Genomic DNA, 9,899 nt, shown 5'->3' on the forward strand with positions numbered 1-9,899 from the left:
AATATTAATATCTGTTATTAGGAGACTAATAATATTGTTGGACCATTTAGCAATTTCTTTTGGTTTCCCATTTGGGATCTAGTACCCTCGTTGGGGCTGGACAAAATTTGAATTTGCATTGTCAAGCCCTTCATTGTGAGCAAAGTGCTCCTAGCAGGTTTGAACTCTCTGGTTAATGAAGAAGGATTAATTATCACTCTAACCTAACTGTTGTGGTCCCTTTAGAAAATTTTTATGAGACAAGATGATTGAAATCCTCTTAAGGTTCATTTAGTAGTTGATTAGATTCATGGATTTATTATTAATTCTTCTTTAGTTAAGCGGGTATTAGCTAGTCTAACTTCTACTCGCAAAAAAGTAATATGCTACATCATTCATAGCTTATAAATATATTAATTATACGGGTTTTTAAATTGCATACCAAACATCATGTTAATTTGCTTCATGAATTAGATAATTTCTAACTATTATGGTTGAATGCACACCTTTTTTTGTATGCCATGTTTTTGTATATATATATATATATATTGAAAGACGTATCAAGAATTTTAATGTTATGAGTCTGAATTCAACGATTTACCATATTTATTTAAATTTTGTGGGTTTTAAATGGTCACGGTCCAAAATAGAGTATGTGATAGCATCGGTCACACCCTTCAATACAGGTAAGTTTATCCCAACCCAACTCAATAATTAAGTAAATTAGAAGTGGAAGGAGAAGAAGAAGGAGAAAATCCAAAAATATTTATAGAAGAAATAATAATTTCAGATACATCCAGGTTTTGTTGACACTAGTATAAGCCTGAAATATAAAATAATATCAATTAGTCTGAAATATCTTAAATGCAAGTAAAACACAAAATAAAATGGAAGAGATTCAGATAAGATTAGAGAAACATCACCCACTACCTTTATCTCTGCAATACTAACGGAAAAATTTAAACCTACAAACTGCTAATCGTTCCAATACCTAGGTCCATCAACCACTACCTTGATCTCCGTGGAAAATAGAAGATTCATAAGCTATGAACTACTATTTAATCCAATACCTGCACAGGGTGCAGAAAATAATAATAAAGGAAAAAAAAAGAAAGATTGAGTATGAAACACGTGTACTCAACAAGAATCATTTATAACTGACCCTAATCCAAAGTGATGGAGTGAACTATCATTCCAACATCCAAAGGTTCTCTATCACTCAACAATTTGTAAAATACACCACTTCATCCTTACAGGGTATTCCAACACAATATTCATAGTAATATCAATATAAAGAAAAGGCAAAAAAATCCAAGTATATCGACACTAGTAATTTTTATGATCAACAAGTAAGAAAAAAGTCCTTTATAAAGGAGACTCACTATTATAGCGTATCATGGTCAATAATCATGTTCAACCAATATTTTAGGAAAAAGTAGTCAGAGTGTATAATTATGTGAATATCGATCATGTCATGCCCCAAACCTACATCCTTGACATAACATGGCACCTGAAATCACAAGTGATCGCAAGCGAACTCTTAGCCTAGCCAACTATTTATAAAATCAACTCTGAAATTATTCGAAAGCTAGAAATAAAGCTATTGGCTAAACTAGAAATAAGATCATGTTAAACTTTAAATACTCAATATCCATTTTGAAAGATAACAATACATCCAATATCCATTTTGCAAGACAACAATACATCCAACTTCCTTATGTCTAATAAAGCCTTTATAACTCATGAATTAAAAAAATTATTGGGACATGTCCCTGAGCTATCTTTATTTGAACTAACAACTAAAACTGAAACTATCTATCAAGCTGAAAATCTAAAAAATCATCACCAAGTCCTCTGGATGCAAAGAGGACTCACTACTAGATGATATGAGGAGGTCTAATGAAAGGTCGGGTTATGGTCCTGAGTCTGTATACTGGAATCTACATAACAAAACGATATAACACAAAAAGAGTATCAATACTGTGAATGTATTGATATGTAAAACCGGAAATAAAAACTGAAACTTACATTACTTTGGAATTTTAAATATGAGACATTTCATGACACGGGAGATGTGAAACAAAATACTTACAAACTCTTCCTTTGCTAAATTTACAAGACTAAAGTAGTGCAATAAATGAATTATTAAAAAGTATAAAAAGAATTAAATAATAAAACTCATGAGTATATGCCCAAAAACTACTAATTAAAATTTCATAGAAAACATCTTTAATACAATAATCATAAATAATAAGTAGCTTGAACAAATATTGAATCTTTCTAAATTAATGGAGTTTCTCTTAACCGACAAAAATCATGTGAGAACAATGGAGTCCAATGTCTTGCCCATATTTAGAAGAGACGTCCTACACCTTTCCAGGGTGTAGGAAGAAACTTAACTTTGGTATTCAACTCTTATTGATACCAAATGGTATCTATAACACCAAAACAGTCCGCAAACAACCCACAATCACAAGTCTTTACCATCAATAACAAGACAACAACACGATACGAGAAGCAAACATAAACTTAAAAAGAGTAAAATATAGATAACTTGACACAAAGAGAACCCATTAGGTAGCAACTAAAGAGTTTATCAAAACTCTAAAACCTCTACGAAAAAAGTTAACAAGTACCAAGTTCTTATGGTGACCGCCAAGGTAATTAACTCACCTCAAGATCCACTGTTTTCAAGCAAAGAACAATATTGGCTTTTCTAAGCCCTACACTAATGGCTTATCCAAATCCTAAACTAAGGGTGTTACACTCTCAAAGAGAGAAGACGTCTTTCACATATTTATCCTTCTAAAACTAAAGAGAAAATGACTTAATAGAAGACTATATAGAGGCTAGCTTATTACATAACAGAAATGACCACAATACCCTTAATGAAAGGGGTGGCCATGAAGTGTCTTTCTAACAAAGTGTGATCCCCAAAACACCCTTAATTAAGGGTTCTTCTTCAATGCTCCAGAACCATAGGGTCATTCTTCAACACTTGTAGTCTTGGGTTGGCATCAAATGTAAGCCCCCCCACAATCTTCCACACACGGGTTTGCCTTATGTCATGCTCAAAACGGGTCCTCCATGCATGTTCTTATGTCCTCGAGGTGACCAATTCTTAAGTCTTTATGCGTTCGCATCCAATGACATCTTCAAAAGCATAGATGGTCATTTGGCTTGTATTATCCTTCCCTTCTTGAAAAGGATTCGACCTTGAATCCATGCCTTGCAAAGCTAAAGAAAGGACAAACAAGCATAAATTTCTCATGACATAAGGGTTAGGGTTAGTACAACAAATAACATCTTCATTCCAAGGTGGTACATACTTGAGATATAACTATGAATCCTTTGTATTAGTCATTAAAATTTTAGTAAGAATGTTACAAAGAAAATGGCTATGACAAGTATCAAGAGATGAAGAAACTACAAAGGTCATAATGGTATCACTAGTCCAAAAAGTAAGGCTACCCTTGTCTTAGGAACCACAAAGCAAAATTGTTTCATTACCTCTTCAAGTTGCCTCATCAAACGTGGTGCCACTATTGGTATCAAAGTCCACCAATCCCACATAAATTTGTCATTTAAAAAAGTGGACCAACCAACAAGACCTATACCTCTACTTAATGCAAACCTGAAACTAGCATGGATGTCATCATAGGCAAAAAGGTAGTATAGGAAAGAATCAAGTGTAAAGACATGCAAGGGTGAAGACAAAGCATTTAAGCACATACACTCTCTTTTCTTCAAACAAATAGATAACTTGGAATCCATAAGTTAGGATTCATGAAGTTTAAGCAAAAGTGTGTCAAGCAAGGATGCACATTTAGAATCATTACCCCAAGGAATCAATGACACCTTTGCCCTCGGGTTGTCAAGAAGGACAATACATTCCTTATCCTTAAGAGTACTCCCATCTTGCAAAAAGAGATTTCCATCTTTAGGAGGAATGTTGTCACACCATAGTGGGTTAGTATATAGGCCATAGCCTTCAAGACAAGCTATACCATCATTCTCACTACTAGGTTCATTGGGAGTGATTATACCATCTTCAAACCAGATATTATACCTAAAAAGAGCATGATTTATCCCGCGGGAAGATTTGAAACAAATAAGTTCACTCTCTAAAAGTTCATTATCAAGTTTTAAAGATGTTTCAAGCACATTATTATCCCTATGAGCCAAGCAAATATTAGAATCAAAGGGAAAGCTCACGGGTTCACTCCTATTCCTTTGATCAACATTTTCAACATCATCACATACTTGAGATTCATTAATCACATCACACACATCCTCGAGTGGTGGCCAATTTTCACACAAAAGTTGATCAACATAAATTTTACAAGACAATGTACTTTCATTCAACACAATGGTTTCAACACTAGGTGGACATAAATCAATCTTACAAGAAGGGTCGATTCGGTCATCAATAGGATCAACTAGTATATCCACACTCACAACAAGTACATCATCATTAAATGACAAAGAAATAATAGACTCACATATAGGATAGCTACAACTCACACTCAATGGGCTACTAGCCACACAATTATCATCCGCATGTACAAAAGTGTAAGAGTTGGCTACTTTACCTTGATATTCATGAGAATGTTCATCTTTACCTCAATGAAAGTACATTATAAACTTGGGAAGAAACTTTCTTCGAGAAGCTCTCATCGCAAGTTGTTTGGATAGTTGGATTTTTAAGAAAGAGTTTGGATAACAATTGATGTATAATTTCAAAGTGTTGTTGCATATCTTCAAGATCGTCATGGATGCGATTACACATGGCCTTAAAATTATGGGCAGCCATGGTACCTAAACAAAAAAAAAGACAATAACAAACAAAAGAAAACAAATAAGATTAGCAGTAAAAGCTCCTTACCAACACTCGATACACTCACCTTTATGATTCTCACTATTGGAGCGGCGAATATTGAAAGTTGGTTATACTCTGATAGTCAATAAGATGTCAATCCTACTTGGCAGCCAGAATGGATTCCTATTTTGATTGACTCAAGACACAAAACAAAATTCACTTACAAACTTGAAACAAAGAAGTTACGATGACTTACAAAAGAGAAAAGCACACAAATAACGAAGACACGAAAGAAACGTATTTAAAAACTAATTAACAACCTAGTAGGTGATTACTAGTTTGTCTATTAGTACTAGGATCAAGAAAATTGAAACTAAAGAAACAAGAAATGAAACTTAGAAATTTGAAATTTTGAGCCTAAGAGTTTTTTTTAGGGTGATGACGTGGAAACCTCTTATTGGACATTAAAATTATTGAAAATTTGAGAAATTTTCTTGTCTTCAAATTGTATTGATCAAATTTCAAGTGGGGAATGGTGGAATATCGGCTATAGTAGGGTAACAACAAGACTTTGGAGCCCTTTTTTTCAAGTTAAAAAAAGTGTTTGACTTTTTTACACCTTTTTGGCTAAACACCTTTTTGAAAGACTTTTGACTCTTTCCCTTTTTGTAAGTCTTGGTGGTGAACTTTCTCCCTTTTGGCAAGACAATTTTTGAAACCCTTTTGTCCCCTTTCTTCTTTGGATGTCTTAGAGTTGTGTCTTTCAATACTAAAAATAAGACACACTCTCTTTCTTTAATTTCTATGATCAAACAATCATTTTCTCTTTAACAAAATATGAAGATGGTGAAGAACACCAAGAACACAACTTTTGAATCTTGGAGTTCTATGGTTCAAGTTGGATCCTACACATCAATAACACATTTTTCAATCTACAAACCTCAACAAAAACATCAACAATATGTTTTTAAGCCACAATCTCAACAACAAACTTCAACAACACTCTTTCAAGCCACCAATCCTCAAAAAACAACAACCTTCAAAGTTCAAAAATAACTCAAAAATGACTCAAAATTTAGATCTAGACTCTATAAGTGTTAGTGAAGAAGGGACTAACACTAAAAACAACAAAACACACTAAAAATACAAGAAAAATATGCTTCAAATCGGCCTAAACACAAAAAACGTGGACAAATTACGATTTTTGAGTTTTTCAGTTTTTCAGCACCCTTTTTTTGTGATTTTTCAAGTGAGCTATCCTAAGATTTGATCTTTTAGGAACAAGATCAAGCTATGCTCTGATATCAAATGGTATCTACAACACAAAAATAGTCTTCAAACAACCCATAATCATAAGCCTTTACCCTCAACAACAAGACAACAACACGATACGAGAAGCAAACATAAACTTAAAAAGAGTAAAAGATAGCTAACTTGACACAAAGAGAACCCATTAGGTAGCAACTTAAGAGTGTATCAAAAATCTAAAACCTCTACAAAACAAGTTAACAAGTACCAAGTTCTTATGGTGACCGCCAAGGTAATCAACTCACCTCAAGATCCACCCTTTCCAAGCAAAGAACAATATTATCTTTTCTAAGACCTACACTAATGGCTTATCCAAGCCCTAAACTAAGGGTGTTACACTCTCAAAGAGAGAATAAGTCTTTCACATATTTATCCTTCCAAAACTAAAGAGCAAATGACTTAATAGAAGACTATATAGAGGCTAGCTTATTACATAACAGAAATGACCACAATACCCTTAATGAAAGGGGTAGCCATGAAGTATCTTTCTAACAAAGTGTGATCCCCAAAATACCCTTAATGAAGGGTTCTTCAATGCTCCACAACCGTGGGGTCATTCTTCAACACTTGTAGTCTTGGGTTGGCATCAAATGTAAGCCCCTACGTAATCTTCCACACACGATTTTGCCTTATGTCATGCTCAAAACGGGTCCTCCATGCATGTTCTTATTTCATCGAGGTGAACAAGTCTTGAGTCTTTATGCGTTGGCATCCAATGATGTCTTCAAAAGCATAGATGGTCATTTGGCTCATATCACTTATGCCAAAGATAAACCTATGGTGGTAACGTTGGTATGGGGCATGTGACTTCGAACTCATACCCAACTCAGTACTAAATAATCCATCCCAAAACATAATAGCTTCTCATATTATACTAGTTAAAATACATTATACAATTATATTAATCTCTACAATACCATATAAAGAAATTATTTTTCTCGCAAGACTTGGCTCTAAATTATTTTAACTTGCATTCTTTTTTCAAGAAACCATAACTTTACACTATTCAAGTCAAGGTATGACATACATATATATATATATATATGTATGTCTCTATATGTATATATACAGACACACACATAGGGCTTTTCGAAGATTGTTCATAAATTGCTTACCTTTGAGTATACTTAATAACAAAACCACAGTTAAACCCAATGGGAACATGAAAGCAATTTTTAAAACAAACCCCAAGTCATAAACTTCATGTGAAACTAACCTTTGGCTAAGAAAATTAACTATACATTCAAGAATTACTTTAATTTGGAAAATAATTCATAATACTTAAAGCATATAAAAGAAAATAATAACAAAACTCAAGAACGATACATAGAATATTTAAATCTTCAAAACCCTAACTTGAAATCATGAATTAGAATGGAACTATGACACACCTGTGAGGTTGAACAGGGTCTCCCATGAATGTTATTTTTCTTGCGTACCTTACAGATGAACAAAGTGAAAGAAATCTTAGGATTTCAAGCCCTAGCTTTATTTCTCTTACAACTTGAAGGTTAGGAGCTTGAGGGAATGGGAGAGGGTTTTGATTTGAAAGTGTGAGGGTTTTTGAAATTTTGAGGCATGTTTAATATTGGATGGACAATATCTAAAATTGAGAAGACAATCATATCCCTAAAACAAAATGAAATTGAAGAAGTTAAAATTCGAGGAAGGGGGTCCATGGCACGGTGTCCAATGCACCACCCCATATTGTGCAACGCGCCTCCCTAAGTGGAAGGCTTTCAGTGGCTCCTTCTTCCATGATATTCGGTGAGAAACTCAAAGTAGATTCCTTGATCCATGGCGCACTGGCCTATTTCTACATATTAAACTCTCTTTTTAAGTGTCGGAATATATCCTAAATGATTTGGCCTATTTCAAGGGACTCAAGACTTGACTTTTAACGCGTAAAATTGTCTATAAAATACTAGGATCATGGAATTTTTTTTTGGGCATTACATACCAATAGGTGCGACACCACAAAACTTTAAAACTATGCCATAGTCATAATTTCTCATAAATATTTCAACAAACTAACCAAGAAGTAGTATAATATGATGTAATAATATAGTGAAAATGAATGCAGAATACACAATATCACAAATAAGGTTCAATTATAGTAATTCAATGAAAAGGCAAATACTCAAATACAATGTCAAACCAAACTAAGGAATACAATGCAATGCAATACAAGTGATGTAATTCAATATAGAAATGATGGTGGGATATTTCAAACACATCTTCCAAGCCTCAACGCTTTAGGACTGATCCATTGAGGTTCACAACCCATATGTTTTCACAATCTCAATTTCATATCCCAGTTACCATGCCGACAAACCCCTCAATTAAGAATTTTGTAAAGTATTTCATTTTCTTTTAAAATCAATTATTCTTATAGGTCAATCACTTTACCGGCACATTCCTTGGTTAAGGTTTTTATTAAGTGTTTCATTTACTTTCAAAATCAGTGATTCTCAGTGGTACCAAATCTCATGAATGTGTATGGATGAAAGCAAAGGAAAAAAAAAAAGAATGACAAATTTACCTCAGTCTCTCTCATTTGGCATCTGGTGGCAGAGGTCTCGGTGAAGGTCCTTCATTGGCGGAGGAGGAGGAGGCGGAACATTAGCTTTTGGTGCCAAAATATTGGTTAATAAAGATCACAAAATGTTATTGGCTGAACAACTTGTGCTTGACCTAAGAAATAATAACGACCCTTCCGATTGTTTGTGAATTTTTCTCATCTTCCTTATTTTAATGTTCTCCGTAGTTTGTATACATGATTTGTGACTTACGGTGGTGAGTAGTATAGATATTTTTAGATATTCGAAAGTAATTTAAGTCATTAATGGGGTTATTGGGTTTGATAAAGTTAAACCCGATAATAGTCAACCGTCAATCAAGACGGCCTCGAATTAGTGTCGTAGTAGTTCCAATAGGCCCGGAATGTATTTTCTAGACAATTTACATATTTAGTTTATTTTGATGGGGTTCCAAATAAATTTTGAGAATATATTAAAAGTTTTAATTATTTTAAATAATTAAATTAATTAAGAATAGTGGGTCAAAAGTACAATTCTTTCTTCTCACATAACCCACATTAAGGTAGAGTAATTGAAGTCAGTAGGTTAGTAGAAGTTCAACAAAAGGGCGGCTGACGATTTGAACTTGGGGGAGACGAAATTTACTGCTTCAGGTAAGCTCCATCCAAAATCTCTCGTACTGTTTTATAAATAATATTTCTAGGATTAAATGTGGATTATGAGTATGTGATTAGATGAAAAGGAATTTAAGGGGAAGAGTTAATGTTGCACGTGGGTTGACAGAATGTTACATGATTGTTTGTGTAAGGTGAAAAAAAAAGAAAACAAATTGTGTAAAAGGGAGGTTAGTGGCAGATCCATAAGCAGTGGTAGAAAAATTAGTAAAATAATGTTAAGATTCTAATAAATGAACAATTTTGTTCCTTTAGTGCTATGGAAAAACGTGAATTGACAGAACTTTCAAATTGAACTTTATCCTATAGAACCAGTTACCATTTTTGGAGTAATTAGGTTAATGGGTTAGAATTTTTGGAGTAGGAAGCTATAAAACAATTGTTATTAGACTTACATTTTCATGGAGATTATATATTTGGATAGATTTGAATCATTAGAAAACTTTATGTAAGGGCAAGGTCTTTTCAAGTTAACTTGTATTTGGATTCTTCGGCTGAGGTAGGTTACAGTTTAATTGGAGTTTAGACTCTACTTAATTGTATGTATGCTCCTAAATTGGATACTTGTTGATTGGTATT

General features: G+C 33.6%; 1 protein-coding gene across 10 annotated transcripts in view; it reads left to right on the top strand.

Moving 5' to 3' along the window:
• LOC107845492 (CCR4-NOT transcription complex subunit 9) overlaps positions 1 to 9,899 on the top strand; it is a 33,032-nt gene that overhangs the window by 12,633 nt on the left and 10,500 nt on the right. For 2 of the 10 annotated variants that reach the window (XR_001666869.2, XR_001666870.2), the window contains exon 1: positions 5,102 to 9,299. The exons of the other annotated variants lie outside the window; for them this stretch is intronic. The gene's annotated coding sequence lies outside the window, so the exon portion shown is untranslated. Of the gene's footprint in view, positions 1 to 5,101; positions 9,300 to 9,899 lie in introns of those variants that run through there. 10 annotated transcript variants of the gene reach the window in all.

This window comes from Capsicum annuum, chromosome 10 (assembly GCF_002878395.1).
Source record: "Capsicum annuum cultivar UCD-10X-F1 chromosome 10, UCD10Xv1.1, whole genome shotgun sequence".
Classification (NCBI taxonomy): domain Eukaryota; kingdom Viridiplantae; phylum Streptophyta; class Magnoliopsida; order Solanales; family Solanaceae; genus Capsicum; species Capsicum annuum.